General features: G+C 40.6%; 1 long non-coding RNA gene across 1 annotated transcript in view; it reads right to left on the bottom strand.

The window, feature by feature from the left end:
- The window catches only part of LOC121482160, a 38,268-nt gene extending 18,716 nt beyond the window's left edge, over positions 1-19,552 (bottom strand). Inside the window, exons 1-2 of the long non-coding RNA XR_005985522.1 lie at positions 19,416-19,552; positions 18,719-18,923 (exon numbers count right to left, since the gene is read on the bottom strand). This is a non-coding gene — a long non-coding RNA (uncharacterized LOC121482160). The remainder of the gene's footprint in view (positions 1-18,718; positions 18,924-19,415) is intronic.
- Between the last annotated feature and the right edge of the window lie 295 nt (positions 19,553-19,847).

Below are 19,847 nucleotides of genomic sequence, written 5' to 3'. Positions count from 1 at the left end.
CATGTGATCATTTTTTTTCAGATTTGATTAAGCAAACTTAGGTAGCCACGAAATGGACTAGTACGCAGTAGTTGAGATAAAGATAAGTTTCATGTAGTGGTAGCAGAATGTTCTCTAAGTTACAGTAAAAAACTTTTTTTAAGTTCAGGTATTAAATATAGTATGCTCTCATTTGTGTCAAATGAATGCATGTAGAAAATTTCTAGAAGGATATGTAAAAACTGATCTGTAACAGGATATATAAGAAGCAACTTGGATGGGAGTTTGAAGCTCTGAGAAGGAATGAAACATTTTTTTATGTTTTTACACCACTGAATTTTCACCCATTCATCGGTACTAGTCTTATCATTTAAAAACACTTAGGTTTAATACACCTTCACTTTTAGAACTTTCTACAAACAAATAAGCAAAGGCTTTACGACATCTCTCTTACTTGGAGGTTCTGGGAATTTATTTGCCTGTTGTAGTTCCTTCGAGGGTAGTGAGTTCTTTCAGAAATCTTTGAGCACTTTTTATCTATCAGGAGAACCATCCAACACAGTTCTTGAGTGATCAGAGTGAAGCCAAACGTAGCCCCTGGGTGCAGAGCTATTCTTAGGCCCTGGGCTGGCTGCATGCGGTCACACAAAGCCCCCCGATTATAAGGGCCCCACAAGTGGCTTAATTCTCTATTCTCATCATCTTGAAATTCTGAATAATTCTGAACGGAACAGTAGGTTCCGTTTTTGCATTCTTGCATTGGACCTTGTGATATGTAGCTGGGTTTACTTAGGGCACTGGGCCGTCTTTGGAGAGGTGAGGTTTAGAATAAACCAAACAGGGTATCCCTGGGTGGCTCAGTGGTTTGGCGCCTGCCTTTGGCCCACGGCGTGATCCTGGAGTCCCGGGATCGAGTCCCATGTCGGGCTCCCTGCATGGAGCCTGTTTCTCCCTCTGCCTGTGTCTCTGCCTCTCTCTCTCTGTGTCTCTCATGAATAAATAAATAAAAAATCTTTAAAAAAAATAGAATAAACCAAACAGATTATCTCGGTTCCAGTAGCACGTGTGAATAGCTGGAAGCAGCAGGCATGGAGAGTCACCTGGAAAGATTAACAGAGAACCTCTGCTGCACCCGAGAAATTGTGTTCCTTCCCCCACCGCCAGTATGTAATCAGGGATCATGAGCCCAGATATCATATCTTTTAATTTTTCGAGTTGCAAATCCAACTTTGAATGTGTTAAGTCCCAACTTTAAATGCTGCCAACCATTTTACAGGCAATATCTAAATAGGACATGTCCATACATCAAATCTGGTTTCTGCGTTTCTAGGTTCCAGCCTCTGTTTTCTTTCCTCAAACACGTGTCAACAATTGTAAGCAGAAATTTGCTGTCTGGGACTTGCATTGTCACACATGAGCTAGCCATGGATTTTGCTCCACGTAAAAGGCGTAGGGCTCAACTAGCACGGCAGTTGCTACAATTCACTTCCACACATTGTCTAGTTGTTTGGACGGACTAAAGTCGATGTGGTGGCTAAAGCTTCATGGGAAATTCCACATCTTCCACTTACTATGTGACTTGCCTTTGTTTCGAACGCGTTATCACTATTGTTACAGGGGAACCTGGAGAATTTTATAATTCCTCGTATTTTCAGAATGCTTTTCAATCAAGATGAGAAAACCAAACAACAAAACAAAAATTGTAGTGTTTGTTTGGAAAGCTGTGTTTTTAAGTAGTGCCATTAGAGAATTTCACAAAATGGGAACGAGCCTTGGACGTTCTCTCATCACGTAATGTAGTTTGCAACTCCAAACACTCAAAAAGTCTTTTAGAATCAGAGGATTTGAAAGAGGAATGAGAGTAATGCTAAAATTAAGAACCGTGTAGCACCAATAATGTAATACATGACCCATCATTTAGAATCATACATTTAAACCGTCTCTAAATGGATTGCCTCTCCTAAATCCTAGATTTTTCTGTCTCAAATCAGATCTTTCCTGGATATGAGATCATTTTTATTATTTCACGTGAGAAAAAAAAAAGAGCTTTAGTATCTTAAGGAGGAAGACAATACTTGAAGGGACCAGTGAGAAGCTCTTGGTCTATAAACTCCTTCCCTCCCAGTAGCAGATTACATGCACACATCCGCTACGTTCCGCACATCCCTTGCCAACACCAGTGTACCATGACCACCTTTCCAGGGGGCTCATAAAAACCCAGGCCCCAGGGGTTGGCAATGCTGTTACGGTGTCCTTACTCGCTGCTACCCCCTCAGCAAGCCTTCAGTGGTCTCTACAAGCTAGCTGCTGACGACCAACGTGCAAGTCCATCAGTTTCCAGTGGTTCTAACAGTACGACGGATACTCACTACTGGTGGTGGAAGGCTTAAGAAAAGCATCTAAGGAAATGCTCTGAAGGACCGTGGTGCTTCCTTTGCATTCAAAGAGGAAACCTTAAGAGATGTGGGGGCATTCTCTTCATTTGCTCCTACGTTATTGGCTAATGTTGCCTGTCTCATGACTGGGAGTAAGTTCAATGGACAGGCTTGTGCGTTTGGGCCAGACACTGAGTTTTTCCCAGATGCTTCAAGTATACAAAAGAATCTTGCTTTCCTCCCATTTTCTAGAGTTACATTTTACTGTTTGCAATAAAAGTGAGTGGTTAGCAGATCTATTTCTCTGCTTCCAGATCTGTTGATACCTTTCATTTTATGCAAGCCAGATTGCTTATGAGTTATCATACGTAAAATATTTGTAGTCACCGCCGACACAAGACGGCAATGACTTGATTGCAATAAACAACTTCTTTAGTTTCTTATCAGCATTATATTAAGGCTCGGAGTTGTTAGACAAGAATGTGTACTTTCATATTTTCCCTCTATGCATATATACACACGAGTAATCATTGTAGAGGCAACACCATTATCTTGATTTTCCAGAACAAAATAACCTTGCATGCAAAAAGCCAAACAACTGAATACAACACAAACCTAACTTTCCTAAAGCAATCATGGCTCTTTACACATTTGTTATTCTGTTTGACATACACAATAAATCGTAATAGTTACCAAATTACTGTTCGGTTTCAAATGATGTGCACACATCTATAATCTTAGTTAGCTGCTTGCTGGCCTGCTTCAGGAATGTCACTGCATCCTCCAGGGTAATTCTATATCAATGACTTTTCCAAATAAATCTAGTTGCTGGTTTATATTAATGAACTGTCACAGTTCCTATTGTTTTCCCATGGCCTTGCAGCTGTATTCTTTCACAGGTGCTTGGCAAATTAAAATGATGCTGGTTTGGGGTTTCAGCTTGATACAAAATCACTCCTTCAGCAGATTGTTCGGAAGTTATTCATGCAAGAAGCACATCTTTACTCTAGACACTCAGCTTTTCCACTTATCCAATACCCACGCCTTTGTTGACACTTTGCATTTCGGTTTTCCTCACCAAAGAAGTACAAAGAAAGATTGTCTTTCTTACTTAGAACATTTCTATTAAGATCACAAGCACTGGAAGCATCCAGTTTTTCAAGAAATATGTTCTTCTCTGTGAATCCTAACATTGTGTTTAGAGATCACAAACATTAATCACTAATGTGTGCAGATTATATATCTTTTTGGGTTGTTTTCGTTAACATTCATTACCCAAGGGACCAACAGACAGGAAGAAATTTATTACACGCTAACTATTCAAAACCACATTAAATATTCCCTTCTGGATCTATTATAGCCTCTATTTAAAATACTTTGCTCATGAGCAACTCCTACCCCTGAGGAGAATGTTCAACAGGGAAGTATCTACTCAGTTAAATTATCCAGGCTTCTTTCAAGATTGGGCTTCCTCCCTAATCCTCAACATCCTCTTATCACCCTTCATTCCTCTTCTGAGCCCATGGATGCTGCCAACAGAACATCTCAGCTCTCACCCCTGGGGAGTCCTGGGTTACCCCTCCAGGAGCTACAGCACTGCCAGTTCTCTCGAGACCTCCAGCTCTGCATTTCCACACACCCAGCACCTGCCAGGGGGACTCTGCAAACTTATTCACCTTCACCTTTGGCTTTGTGTTAACGTAAGGCCTGATGCTAAATTGTGTGCTCTAAAAATTATCTACACATTTTCTTCTATAAACTCTCAGCTTCCATATTTGCAATTTGTTGCGATAGAGATGCAATTGTTAATGCTTTCGGGAAAAGGCAAAGACATCTTTCCTTCCAACATCCCTCACAAACACAGGCGGCATCAGTTGCTGGCTGTCGACCCCAAATCCCATACCCATTCTATTCATCTTCCAGCTTAGAGAGAGAACTACGTTTCCCAGCCTCCCTTGAAAATGTGGCGATCAAGAAGTAACAAATTCCCATGTCTGGGATGGGCACAAAGTACAAATGGTCTGCATAGTAGATGTCTAAGCATTTAAATATTATAAAATGAACTACCTAACTGCTAAATAAAAGCGTACCTTCATGACATCTGGAAGACCTGGGATACGTGGCCTCTTTCAAGTTCCAAACTAGGGCGAGAGTCGGTCTAGATGGCCTATTCACATGCTTTTTCTACCCTCAGCTACAGTCCACACAGCAAGGGGACTTAGTAAGTCCTTGCATGTAGACACTCCAGTCTTCATACCCAAGCTCCATCTATAGTTCTGCTCACCCGCCTCCCACATACAGTCTCCCTCAGTCAACCCCCAGGCCTGTTGTCATGCACACCAGTGGCACATTCTACCCACAGGAGGATAGACCATAGAGAGGCCCATACAGACCTAGAAGTGGGCTCAGGTCCCTTTTGGCTAGAATTCCAGGGCACTCAGAGCACTGTCTAGAAGGAGTGGGTGGGCTTTGGATGGGCATTTCTTTTGGCCTAGTGGATTAAAAAATCCTTAATGCAGAAGACACATCCAGAGAAGGGTCAGTGTGGGCTTTTTAAAGCCTAGGCCTAAGACAACTTCTGGTATTTGGAGCTTCTCAGAAAGTTCTTTAAAGGGGTTTGACTGAGCTGTTGAGTTCCTCCTGACCTTTTTCTCTCTTCCTTCTTTATATGTGGAAACTCAAACTTGATGGCTGGAGCTATGGCAGCCATTTTCTCAGCATGAGAATAAAGGCCTTCCTTTAACACTACAGACAAAGAACCATAGAATGAGCCAAGGTATCTGTTGACTATGCCAGTTATAGACTGCCAACCTTTGGATCTCCTTTCTATGTGAAAAATAAGCCATGTCTCAGCTGTTACTTTTCAGTCTCTGTTAACTATAGACAAATGCACTGCCCCACTGACATAGATGTGCACAATTTAATAGTAGATATTATCCGCCTTCATTGCCTTAATGAATCTTGCCTTAGGGAGCATATCAATACACAAAATATGCAGATGTTAGTAGGGCATAACAAACGTGTTTTGAAAAAAAAATGACTGGTAAATATGAGAGTGGTAGAGGGCGCATCAACCACAGACAAAATGGAATGAGCAAAGGTCTGTATGCAGGCAAGGCATATTTAGAAAATGGGGAGTAAAATAATTGGATTTGTGTGGGGGAAGATTACTGAGATCTCAGTTAAGCTGGGTATGTTGGGACCCAAATGGAAAGGAGAAATGAGTTCAGGATGACCTAGCACTCCTACTCACCTGCAACCAGGTATTGGGTAAGAATTCAACTAAGTGGGGATCCCTGGGTGGCGCAGCGGTTTGGCGCCTGCCTTTGGCCCAGGGCGCGATCCTGGAGACCCGGGAACGAATCCCACGTCGGGCTCCCTGCATGGAGCCTGCTTCTCCCTCTGCCTGTGTCTCTGCCTCTCTCTCTCTCTATGACTGTCATAAATAAATAAAAAATTAAAAAAAAAAAGAATTCAACTAAGTGATACGTTTTCAAAGTCTTCCTACTCCTGGGGTAATTAGCTATATATGTGTATGTACACATAGACTCATACACAGACTCTCTGTCATCCATGTTTACACACAATCACATAGTATGTAGTAAAATTCCAGCATTGCCCATTGTAGAGCAGTTGTTTATTTGTCTGCTTACTCCCCTGTCAAGTCATGAAGATGAAGCCTGTCCCGCTGTCTTTGTACACTCAATGCCTGGTCTGGAACTTGGCACATAGTGAGTATTCAGTAAACCTTAGTAATAATTATTTACCTATTACTGGTGATAATAATTAGTAATAATTATCTGGGGAGTCAACGGGAAGCTCTTAGTAGGAAATAATAATATCTTCAAATGGATTTTTTTATTAGATTCACCTGCTACTACTGAACTGGATATCTCGGAAGAAAGAAAACAAAGACAGGCTATTCCAATAGTCCAGGTTTAAAAGAACTCCTGATTTTAGGAGAAGAGCACCAGGAAGAGAAAGTGAAGGGTAGAGATGCCTGGGCGGCTCAGTCAGTTAAACATCCGCCTTCGGCTCAGGTCATGACCCCAGGGTCCTGGGATCGAGGTCGGGTCAGGCTCCTTGCTCAGCAGGGAGCCTGTTTTTCCCTTTCCCTCTGCCTGCCACTCCCCCTGCTTGTGTCCTCTATCTCTCTTTGTCAAATAGATAAATAAAATCTTTTAAAAAAGAAAGAAAGAAAGTGAAGGGTAGATGCAATGACCACTGTGAACAATATCAAGAAGGCAGCAGATTAAATGTGAGCTGCAAGGAATGAAAAGAATTTACAGATGACATGTAGGTTTGGAGACCACCAGGGACCATAAGAATGATAGTCCTAGAGAAAAAAAAATACATCATTTGTTTCAATGAGAAACAAATAACTGTTCAATCTTGCTGAGACTGAACAGTCAGTGGGACACTGAAGTGATTGTGGCTAACAGGAAATTGGAAAGGTGATAAAATTATAGAGTGCTTTCCAATTTTTAATATTGGTAATTGTTCCATCAATGCTCTCACTGTGCTTTTTAAAAAAAACTCATCAAAACTCAAAATGTTATCTCCTCTGTTTTACCGATGAGGAAACCAAAGCACATGGGGAGCAAGTCAGTTGCCCCAACAGAACTAGTAAGTTGCTGAGCTGGAAGGCAAACTCTGGCCACCTGGCTAAATCGCCATCCAAACCAATCAACTCTAAGCTGTGACTGGAGGGTTTCCTTGTTTTGTCTATTCTGGGAAACTGTGGAGAGGTTGAGAAGTAAGAAATTAGATAGATTTCTGTATTGTAGGAGTTCCCAAAGTTTCTAACATGCTAACGAGCATTATGGGCCTTCCCAGACTTCTTTTCTTTAGTGGGGGTTGAGGATGGATGCGGAAGGTAGATGAAGAGGGAGATAGGCTTCAGTAGGCTCCATGCCCAGCACAGAGCCTGACTTGGGGCTCGATCTCAGGGCCCTGAGATTATGACCTGAGCTGAAATCAGGAGTCAGACACTTAACGGACTGAAGCATCCAGGTGCCCTACATTCCCAGACTTCTTGACCAAAGAATCCTCTATTTTTCTCCAACATCTCAAAGGACTGGCATTCTAAGAAACCCACTTTGGAAAGGGTTGCTCAACTTGGCACTTTATGAAAACAACAAAAGTTTTATTGAAGAGCTCTGAACCCAGAAGATGAAATGAAATTAAAATACTCTTTACACTAGAGTGGTAGTTCACAATCTTGATGAACCACCTGGAAACTTTTTTTTTTTTTTTTTTAATATGGAAGACCAGGCAACACTTCCAAATATTCTGTTTCATTATACTGAGGTGGGACCTGGGCATCAAGAGCTTCCTGGGTGTTTTCCAAATGTAGCCAAGTTTGAGAAGATCCGCTCTTGAATAGTCTTAAGCATAAGTATATACATAAAACTACAAGTGACCCAGATTAGGGATTGGATATGAATTTCTAATTTTGTATCATTAAGAAATTATCAGAATCTAATGGAGAATCACCATTGTTCTGACCAGGACTTGAATTTCTCTTTCTCTGACTCATCCAGCTTCTTCTATGTGCTCCTTTCTGTTTCGTCATGCAGAGGTCCATGCTGGGATGCCATTTTCACCTGTCAGACTCCTTATTACATTGCATCCTCTGCTCCTTCAATTGCCCAATAGACACAAGTACAGTTTTTTTTACAGATAGTGTTAAAAAGGTTGGCTTCTTCCAAAACATATTCCAAAAGCCTGCCCTCAGTTATTTCTACTTCTGCTTGCATAGTGCCGCAGCTCTGCCACATCTCTCTTTCTCTAACTGGAGCTCTCTCTCATAGGTATCAGCAGTTGCCTCTGTGCTCTGTTCCTGTGCAATATGTTCTGTTAGCTACAGAAGATGTAAAATGGGGGTCTTATATTGTTTTTATTATTGGCAAGTGGCTTTCAGACTGAGTTTGGGGTTGAAATGTCTTCTTCATTCCAAGAAACAAACATGGACCCTAGGACATAGCCTCCATGTCTTTTAGACATTCTTACCTTTAGCAGCTCAGCAGTTCATTCTTCCAATATCTTGCCACCATTCCCATGTGGGTGGCTACCAACTAGGGTGGTGACTCTCATCCTGCCTTAGCCTCATGTCGAGTGATCAGCACTGCAGAGAGTATAAGTTCCTCATCCCAGTGGTAGGAGAATCTGTCTACATGAGGAGATTCAGTACCATTAAAAGCTCAGTCATAACTTTAGCTCAGAACGATACTAGAGACACAAAGTGATGCCCACAGGAGCCTGACAGGCAGTCAGGTGTGAGGAAGACTCAGAAGGGAAGACTGAATAAAGTCGAGGAAAGTGAGGAGAGATAGGAAACCAACAAGAGGGAGAGAGGGGAGAAAAGAGGGAAGAAGAGGAGATGAGGGACAGACAAGAAGGGAGAGCAAAGCTGACGAGAGGAAGGGAGGGGTGAACCAGGACACTGTTATAAGACATTAAGACATTATCCACCATTGCCTCAGGTGCCATTTAACTTCACTTGGACTAACCCTTCCCTAGACATCAAACAGATTCTACAAACAAACTAATCCCTGTTCTCTAAAAGATTATCATCAATGACAGCTTTACGAATGGTGGTGATACACAGTTAAGTGAAAGCAAGCAGCAATTGACTGGAATTTGTAAAATAGTCATCCAGTCACCCAATTATTTGGGAAAAAACAAAGCTCAAGTTTTAATTCTAATAATACAATATGTCATGGACTTATTAGCAATACTTTGAGGTTACCAGTCCCTGTATGGCCTGCTTTTTGAATTGGTCAAATGGAAAGATATCTCCAGTCTACAATGTCTTTTATGACTTGGATTAAACCTCTCCCATGGACTTAATTGCTGAGACTCTTTCATCAAGATTCTTGTTACTATTCCTTGTAATATTCCCACCTGTTCTGATGTCAGTAAGGCTCATCCATCACCCCTGCAGGGATATTGTCACAACTAGGGCCACTGGCTCATTCTGCATCATGGCAAACACTCTAACACAGCTGGAGATTTATGACCTACCTCTGATTCTATCGTCTCAGGCCAAGCTGATCCAGGCCTTTGACTCACTCACTGTACATCTTGATAGTGTAATTGTGTTTAAAAGTTTCTCTCCACCACGGGCAGAGTCGTAATTCCAAACAATGGAGGAGGGAACTATTTTCCATGATACCTGGAACAGGCTCATCCACAATGGATCCCCCTATGCAACTGGGACTCCAAGCAAATGTGGAACAAATTTCAGGCAAAGATGGAACATGTGCGTGCGCGCACACACACACACACACACGCACACAAATTCCCTCCGTCCCTCTCTTTTCTCTATCTCTCTCTGTTTCCTCTTATCTCACTTTGTCCGGTGTTTGAAATGAATCCTACTTTTCCTTACTTCTTCCACATAACTTGAATTCTCAGATGCCATGGATTCATAGTTTTCGTTACTATTCCAGAATATACCAAGTCACTTATGTCACTAAGAATGTTGGTATTTCACTTAGGATTCATTTCTTAACAATATGTTCACATAATGAATGCAATCTTCCTGCGAGTGAGGCTTGGCCTCCTCCAAAAATGGGGCAAATTCTTATGCTTTCAATGAAAAGAGAAGGGCTGCTCTTCCAGCAAGACTGTGATACCACTTTTTAGCGGCTCCTATTTGTGTGTAGGAGAGGAATAAAATTCAGTTATGCCTTGGAAAAATAGATCCTGGCTCCACTTACATTCTGAGTTTGAACTCAGTTCAGTAGTCATTTCTTCACCAATGTAGCTGTGCAATACTTTACCTGCTGTATACGGAACCCACAGCCTTTGGGTCTGAGCAGGCAGCTTGGAGCATTGCCCATGGATGTAGTCCATACATTTTGTTTTGACGTAGCACCTCGAGGAACAGGTTCCATTGGAATGGATGTTCTGCTGGTTGTTGATTCGGTCTCAGTTCCCTCCAGTGACAACCTGTCTCAACACTGTCAATACCTCTTCAGTGTTGACAATAAGCAGACATGATGGCAGGCTGTTCTTGTCTGCTCAGTTAATGACTTCACTGATGACATGCAGGTGTGCACTGGTGTTGCACCTCGTCTTGAAGCTTTCGTGTTCTCCTGGGTAGTTGGAGGGCTGGCTCCATTAGCTTCTAGCCTTGTGAGAATACATAAAACTGTTCTGGGTGCTTGCCAGCTCAAGATGAGCAATGTATGGTCATAATGAATCCCTGACTCATAATTTGCAAGATAGCATTAAAGAAATATTAGGTCACTTCATCTAACTGAAGTGCATCAAGACCATGCTTTCAGTTAGAAGCAGTTGAGGAAGTTATTCCACATCTGACATACTACAACTGAAACACTGTTCAGCCTTTAAAAACAAGAAATTCAAACATGATTCCACACATTTAATAGCAAATTTGCTTCACTAATTTTGTGAACAGTTTTACTCATCCTTCTAGAATATAAGAAATAGTCAAGCTTAGTGTTTATGCATGTGGACTCTGCAACTAAGCGGTCCAGACCTGAGGCCCATCTTTGGGCAAGGTGCTTAACCTCCCTGTGACTAGGTTTCCTCATAGGTAACATTGGAATAATTAATATTACCTACCCTCTAGGGCTATCACTAAAATCAAACCATACCTGGCACATAGTAAGTGCTCAACAACAGGGGGCTGTTATTAATGAAACTGAAAGCCAAAAGGCAGTGAACTGATTTTTCTTAAGACAACAGAAAGATCTGAGACAGGCCTGGGAATCCAAAACAGGTCTTGAGATCACCTTTCCACAGCTGCATCCAACAGATAATATCCCCCTGGACAGGGCAGGCCATCAGTGGTGATTGAATGATTGATTCCTTCACAGCCGTTTGCTTGTTTACTCTGCTGCTCACCACTTTTAAGGACACCTTTCCTCTGGAGTTGTTTGTTCTTTTTCCTAATTGTCATCTTGGGTTTCTAGGGCTCACACTGCGGCTGAAGCTCATGCAGACTGTGCATCTGTCAACGCAGAGGCTGATTTTGCTTCTGATGCATCCGTTAGCAGTTGTTCCAGGATGGAAGGTGATGAAGGGACACTGGCTCAGTTTCCTTAGTTGAGCCTACAGGACTATGCACATTTATGTAAGACGAGGCTTAACTTAAGCAATCATCAAATATGTGCCAGATACCTATTATGTACTGGTAGGTAAGATGGGGAAAGGTCAGAGGGATGACTCAAGAGAGCAAACAGACATTAATTCAGAGTCTTGCATCGGCTGGGTGCATTGCCAGGCCCTACAAATGAAATTTTTTATTCAATTCTCATCCCATTTTACAGGGTAAAAAAAAAAAAAAAAAAAAAACAAATCTCAGTGAGGCAGTAGTAGAATCAAATCTAAAATGGATGACCCCAGAAGTCACCAAGAACAGCTTCATGAATGGAAGTGATTGATACATAAGTGAAAGAAATGAGAGACATGAACATCACTTGGATCCATAAGAGCCAACAAGACCCATTTCTGGGTCTCAGTGAGTGTCTTATCCCTTCTCCTTGCCTCAGTTAATCTTTTCATCTGTACCTTGGATCTCATCCTTTCTAGGACCATGAGATCCCATTTCTCCCAGTACCAGATCACCTCACCCTGCCTAATCAAATTCCAAAAGTTCTATTTTTTTCTGCATGTCATTGTATGCCGGTGCTGCTAGCCTACTCCAGCCCTGACTGAAACCACTCATTGTAATCCTGAAGTATGCACATGAAATCCAAAGGCAAGATGCATCAGGAGAGGCAACAGAGTAGTGGTCAAGAATTCAAGCCATGGACCCAGACTTCAGAGGTAGCATCCTGGTTTTACCATTTACTAGCCCTGCCTCAGTCTCCCCATCTAGAAGAAGATGGGAGCAGTTGTCCTTACATCCTGAAGTCGTGGTAAGAATTAAATGAGTTACTAGAACATCTCCCTGGTGCCTGGAACATCTCACACCACTGCAGGCATGCTCAGTAAACACTAACCATTCTAAGCACAGATAGAGTTTCTACTTTATGTTCCTGCCCTCATATTTAGCTTCCTTATTTAGGCCCTGCAACTAATATCAGAAATCCAATGTATGCTCTGCTTGAGCTTCTCAACATCAACTCCCAACTAAATTTCCTGTCTCCACAGAGTCCCCATTCTAGCATCAGCCACAGATCTGGTGACAGCTGTATTTTTTAAAATTAATTATTATTATTATTATTATTTGGATAGCCTCTGGCCCATAGCGCCACTGCTGGCCAGGCCTCAACCCAAACAGCAAATCATACTTGAGGCCTTAGGTCCTAAATCTCTTTCCCCAGTGGCCTTACAACTAATGCTGTGTGATATAATCACAATGTCAGAAGTAAGGTTCACATTCCTCAGAGCCCAATCAGCACAGCTAGCCATTCTAGTCTTCCAAATGTTCTTACCCAGCCCCCACCCCCATTTCTTCCTACTCCATTGCCCTGAGAGATGAGGGAAAACCCATCAGACTGCCCAGCTTCTTCCTATTATTGCAGCTTTACACAGGAACAAATTGCTCAGAGTTCACAGTAAGTTCCTAACAGGAAAGAAGATTGTCGTATGGGGCTGGTCTGTTGTCCTAACTACTACAAAGAACACATGTTACAGCCCATGTAACAAATCCTGTCCCACCCTATACACCAAACCTTACCCTTTCCTCTGAAATTTTCTGTGAAGCAAGGTTTTGTACTGATTCTCAGCTCCTGGCTAGAAGGTAAGTGTGAGAAAGAAACTCATGCCATCAACTTCTCTAGTCCACCTCCTGCTGGTGCCCTCAGAGCAAATGCTTCATCCTTTGTAGCACCCAATAGTGAAGAAGCAGCCTGAGGATCAGGCCTAGACTGATCTGGACTGGAAAACCCAGTCCAGAAACAGCCATGGCCCAGTAGTATAAGAGGAACTGACTAACCTCACTTTGTATTGTCCCCCAGAGTACCCCACGCTCAGCTACCAAGAGTCATTATGCATCAGTGTGGAATTGGTAGTAGTGAGCATTTGTTTCTGTACCAAATCATCATAATAAACTAAGGCAACTTTGTAATCCAGGCCTAGAAGTCCCAATGACTGAAGGCTATCCAATCCAAGCACAGTCCTAAGTAAATAAACATGGTCCTGGGTAGCTCCTGTGGTAGGAAGAAAAAAACATCCAAATCAAACTACAACAAGAAGCTGTCTATCATTAATCATTGTTCATAGGTCCTCTACTGGCTCCCTATCCATGATGCCTCTGTTGTCTGGGAAATGCCATCCTATACTTCTTTTGGGGCTATCACCAACAGCATTTGCCAATAGGACTGTTTGCACACAGTATGGATCTCCACTTTCCCACCCAGAAAACCCAAACAAGTACTTTATTAATAAGGATGTGATTTAGATAAATACTTAGGAATCCTTTCTGGTGTCCCAAGTATGAGAGAGTCCAGACAAATGCCCAAACAATGCACACCTACTAGCAAGGATGCTTATTTTGTGAGCCAAAACTGAAGACAATAGATGCCAACTCTTACTCAGAACTCATTTGTCCCTCTATCCCCCACTAAGGGAAGCAGTTATTCTTTGAAAAGGAGAATAAGACACTCTTTAATGTTGAGATTAATGTAACTTCAACTTGGATATCATTCAAGGCTTACTACATCTCTCTGTTTGAGTCTTCACTACTCACATCCACTCTATGGAGGTCAAGTCTTCACCAAAGTCTCTAGATCTAAACTGGACAGCACAGCAGAGAGTAATCTCATGGAGTGACACCAGCAAGAATGGAATAGGACCTCTGAAAATCTAATACCCACCCCCCATCATAAAAGCAACATGAACATTGGGAAAAAATGGTCAAAATTACCATCTTAGAACTCTGGAAATTAACCAAAGACTTGCAATAATCTGAGAGGCATTGATACAAAGAAAATACTAGTTCTTGCTAAGAATAACTAGCTTTGTAGCATTTTAAATGACCCAATTCCAATCCTTTTCTCTCAGCTCTGCAGTAGCCATAAAAAAAAAAAAAAAAAAAAGCCTTGCAAATGTAGTAGTTTTGAAAACAGCAGTCTAACATCCACTGGAAGGAGAAGAACAGATTTGAAGCTCCCCCAAAACACCAGATTTGAAGCTCCCACAAAATACCTGCAAGCTCCACTTGCAGGGACTGCCTTTATTTGACCTGACTCTCACAGCTTCATCAGTAAAAACAGGAGTTATCCATTGAAAACAATCAGTGGCAATTGTTTAATAGCACACCTGCCTAAGGCAACACTAACAAGTTGAGGAAAAAACAAAAAATAAAACTGAGAAAAAAAATTAAGGGAAAGCTGGAAAATAATATATCCATAGGATGCTTTGTAAAGCTCTAATATATTTCTGGGAATCTAGTCTATATGGTTGTACATAAGACCAGAGCTGTGCACATGCCCAGAAAAGACTTGAGAAAGCCCTAAATTCTCAACTTTCGCTGACCCTAAAGCTCTGTGCAAGCAGGAAGTACAGGCTAAAGCAGTTATAAACTGTCTGCCCAAATATTAGAAGGCATGCTCTGACACCCACACAGAGTCTCTCAATAAAGCCTAGGAGACTTATTGGTTCCAGGCATTTAAGGAATCTCTGTACAAACATTAGCTGACTACTAATGTAATCAAGCAGACACTTTCGTGGTCACAGTGACAAATAATGCAGACTTACAGAATTCATTCAGGAAAACCACTAAACAAACAAAAGGCAACAACAACAAATCCTGTAGTGGGTTTAAATCTGATTTCCAGAGTTACCACATGATTTAAAATGTTCAAATTTCAACAAAAAAATTATGAGACATGTAAAGAAACAGGAAATATGGCTTATATGCAGGAACTCACATCCACATGAAGAAATAAAGACTGGTGAAGGTAAGTACATAGGTAAATATAAAAAATAGTATTAAGATATTTTTTGCTTGTAACTATTTTTCTTCTCATTTTTAAATTTTTTGTATTTCTCCTGTGATTTAAAGGCAACTGCATAAAGCAATAATGATGAATCTATGTTGATAAGCATGTACTATAAGAATGTAATTTGTAAGGCCATTATAACACAAAGAATAGGAAGGGAACAGGACATGTAGAGTATTAAAAATTAAGTAGATATTAATCCAACCTAAATTGTTATAAATTAAGATGTTAAGGGGTGCCTGGGTGGCTCAGTTGGTTAAGCATCTTCCTGTAGCTCAGTTCATGGTCCCAGGGTCCCAGGCCTCATACCAGGCTCCCTCGCTCTGTGTAAATGGGAGCCTGCTTCTCCCTCTCCCTCTGCCTACCACTCCCCATACTTGTGCTATCTCTCTGTGTGTCAAATAAATAAATAAATAAAATCTTTTAAAAATTAAGATGTTAGTTCTAATCTTCAGGGCAATCATAAAACATTTTAAGTTATAAAAAGAAAAGAACCAAGAGAATAAAAATGGCACACTAGAAAATATACATTTAACACAAAGGAAGCCAGTGGCAAGGAGTAAGCAAACAATTTATAGTGTACATACAAAAAAAGATAGCAAATGGCAGACATAAACTATACTTTATCAGTAATTACACTAAATGTAAATGGATTAAACACTTCAATCGAAAGACAGAGACTGGCAGAAATGATTTTGAAATCATGACCCTGAGATTAAGACCTGAGCTAAAATCAAGAGTTGGATGTTCAACCAACTGAGCCACCCAGGCACCCCCAGAAATTATTGTTATTATTTTTTAATGATCCAGCTAAATGCTGTCTATAGGAGACAGAATTCAGATTCAAGGATACAAATAGGTTGAAATGTATGAAGCAAAAACTGACAGAATTGAAGGAGGAAATAGACATTTCAGCAATAATAATGATTTGAGACTTTAGTAACCTAGACAGGAGATCATTGAGGGAATACAAAACTTGAAAAACAATATAAATTGACTAAGAGACATCTATAGAACACTCAATGAGAGCAGAAAAAAATGTTCTTCTCAAATGTAAATGGAATATTACAACATATTCAGTCATAAAACAAGTCTCAACAAGTTTAAAAGATTGAAATCACACAAAGTACAATGTCAGACTATAATAGAATGAAATTAGGAATCAACACAGAAGAAAACTTGAGAATTACATAAGTATATGGAAATTAAACAACAAACTTTTAAATAATCAATGAATCAAAGAATTCATAAAAGAAATACAAATATACTTTGAGATAATGAAAACACAACATATCAAATTTAAGACAGATATTTAGAACAATGCTTGGAGGTAAATTTATCACTGTAAATGCCTATATAAAGAAGAAGAAAGATCTCAAATCAGTAACCTACACTTCTCCCTTAAGAAACTAGGAAAAGAACAACAAACTAAAGTTAAACAAGGAAAAAGAAGAAAATAATAAAGAATAGAGAGGAAATAAATAAAATGAGAATAGAAAAACAAAAGAGAAAAAATACAAAACCATTTCTTGGTTATTCGAAAAGATCAAAAAAGCTGACAAGGTTTTGCTAGACTGGCTGAGGAATAAAGAGCACAGATCCAATTATTAACATCAGGAATGAAAGAAGAGACATTACTATCAGCCTTACAAAAAAAAAAAGAATTTTAAGGTGATGATATGAACAAATATATGCCATCAACTGAGATAACCTAGAAAATATAGACAATTCCTAGGAAAATACACATTAGTGAAACTGACTCAGGAGGCAAACATAAATAGATTTACAACAAGTAAAGGGATTGGATCAGTAACTGAAATTTTTCCCAAAAATAAAAGCTCAGGAGCAGATGTCTTCACCAGTGGATTCTATCATAAACAGTTAAAGAAACAATTAAAACCAATCCTTCCTAGACTCTTCAAAAAAATAAGAGGAGAGAAAACTTATTTGTTCTATGAGGCCAGTCAAATGCATAGGGACAGAAAATATATTAGTGTTTGCCAGGAGCTGCGGAAAGGCAGGAATGGGATTGACTACTAGTGAGTATGGAATTTCTTTTTCAGGTGCTGAAAATGTTCTAAAATTGAAGGGTCATTATGGATGCACAACTTTGTGAATATATTAAAAGCCATTATACACTTTACAAGGGTGAATTTTATGATATGTGAATTATGCATCAATTTAAAAATTGAATTACTTAAATTGAATAAAACTAAAAGTTTAGTTTTTCAATATCCACTATCATCACATTTTAAGTGCTTAATAACCAAGGTTACTGTATTAGTGCAGATATAGAGTATGTCTGTCATCTCAGAAATTTCTACTGGAAGGACCATATATGGAAATGGCCTCCTCATGTGGTAGACTAATATTCCACTTAGCTTCCCCCTTACAAATGAAGGACTTACTCCCTGGATACTGGGAGCACTTCTGGCAGATAGCTCTCAAGTCTCAATCCCTATATATACTGCATCTGCTGAAGAGAGTCACTTAGCCCAAGCGTACACCTCATCTAAGGGTGGGCCACATCAACTGACAGATTGATGGGTGGTGGCATGTGAAAGCCTGACCCCTTATTCAAATGTGAGAAACTCTGAAAGGTCCTCCCATCCTCCCATAGGATTGGCTGGAGTCTACACTAAAATTGCATCACAACCTCCAACTTCTTCTAAATCCTGCTTCCTTACCTCTCCTTCTCTGGGTGTTGATCACAGAAGTATTCTCTATAAACTCCTACATGCTAACCTCCATCTCAATGTCTGATTCCTGGGAAAACCCAGGAAGATCCAGACCAATTCACACAATCATGCTCTTTTAAATGGGTCCCCTAGGCCAATGAAGATGACTCTGCTTATCTCCCAGATAAATATGAAATCACTGACCATATAAAGTGTCTGTGTCTGTTTCCTGGATGAGGCTTCATATATTTGAGCAGATTGGGACCAAGTTTAAAACCCTGACTGTGGGCCACTCTAGGAATGTAGACATTCTCACCTTGCCCAGAGTACTGGAAGTCCTGGAGTAGAAAGGCCTGGACTATCCAAGAAGTCCTGATATTGCTAGGGTTTCCAGGCTCATCAAGAACAATCATCTCCCACTTCTCAGCCACAATTGACCCAATAATCAATTTCCTCAGAAAAGGGAAGAAGTGTATCTGTTCTTGGGAATGTTTGTCTTTCCAACAGTTGGAAGCCATCCTTGCTCATAGCCCAATCAACTTAACCAACCAACTCAATCAACCAACTCAACTCAAGCCTGTTACTGAAACCAGAGCAACCATGTTCTGAATAGGTAACCCTGAAAGTCTAAAGTAACATGTCATGGGCTAAAATCACTGGAGAACTGGCTTGCTTTATAAGCTGATAAAGTGGCTGCTTTTTTACAGACCCGAAACCACCCTTTCAAATATCCAGTGATTCTTTTTTTTCCCTCAGTACTCACATTTCAGCGCTTATTGTGGTTGGAACATATTCCTTAGAAATCTGTAGTGAAAGCTTTGTGATTGTTGGAGATGATACACACGACTCAATTGTTCCCCTCCCAGTGCTGATCCATTCATGAAAAAAGACAGTAAAAGACATTGGCCTTTCTGGAGAATCTGCACAGCTGCTCAGAAAATCTGCTCTCAGGACCCTCCCAGAAAGCCCTGAAGGAAAATCACAATGGGAGTGAGGTCATATGCTCAAGGCATTACCTTTGCTATTATTATGTATTATTGTTTGCTACTGTGTTGTTCCAACTAAAAGAAACAGCTTGTTCTCTAAAATGCAGTGTTTTCTTTGAGATGACCTGAGTCATCAAACTCCCACAGTCCTCTGGGAGTGGAGATAAGAGTTTGTGGTTGTTGGCTGCTGTTTATTTGAGGTACAAGGGAGGACATGGAGGGCAGGTGATTCTTCTAAAAAATTTGGTACTGGATGAACAATACCAACTGCTCCAGCTCTGTGTTTGACACCTCTCCCTTTTATTCCTGCACACTTTCAGCAACAAACAAATCCTTAGCAATTCTGACTAAATTTCCAATCATTAAAATAGCATGTGAATGAAACAAAAGGAGCAGACACATTCTCATTACATGCACTTTTTGTCCAAGAGCAACCGAAAAGCATCTGTGTGTATTCCATAGAAAAGAAAATACCTGGAAACTGTAGGGAAATTCTGGCGATTTCTTCAAATTCCCCAGACAAGGTTTCTCATATACAGAGATGACTGGGTGTGTTTCATCTCTTTGTCATCTGGCTGCAAGTGTAACTATTGAGATTTTGCACTACAAACCAGTTAGAATTGCCCTGGATTCAAAAGTGAGCTCTCAATTTGTGTGTTACAACATGCACTCTCTGTACCTAGGATAGTACTTGTCCTTATCAGGTCATAAATGGAAAGTCACCTAGTCATTGGTGGCTTGCTTACCATTAGGTGGGTGTGTTTGACATGGCTCACTGTTACCATATGGCAGTCTTCCATGATTACTCCCTTACTTCACTGGAAAATAATCTGGGAGGGGCAGGGAAAAAAATAACTGTGGATAAGGTTGCCTTTCTTAAAGAAATGGCCAGACCAAGAGCCAGCA

The sequence above is a fragment of the Vulpes lagopus genome, chromosome 24, assembly GCF_018345385.1.
Source record: "Vulpes lagopus strain Blue_001 chromosome 24, ASM1834538v1, whole genome shotgun sequence".
Lineage (NCBI taxonomy): Eukaryota > Metazoa > Chordata > Mammalia > Carnivora > Canidae > Vulpes > Vulpes lagopus.
This window is presented reverse-complemented; position numbering and strand designations above follow the sequence as displayed.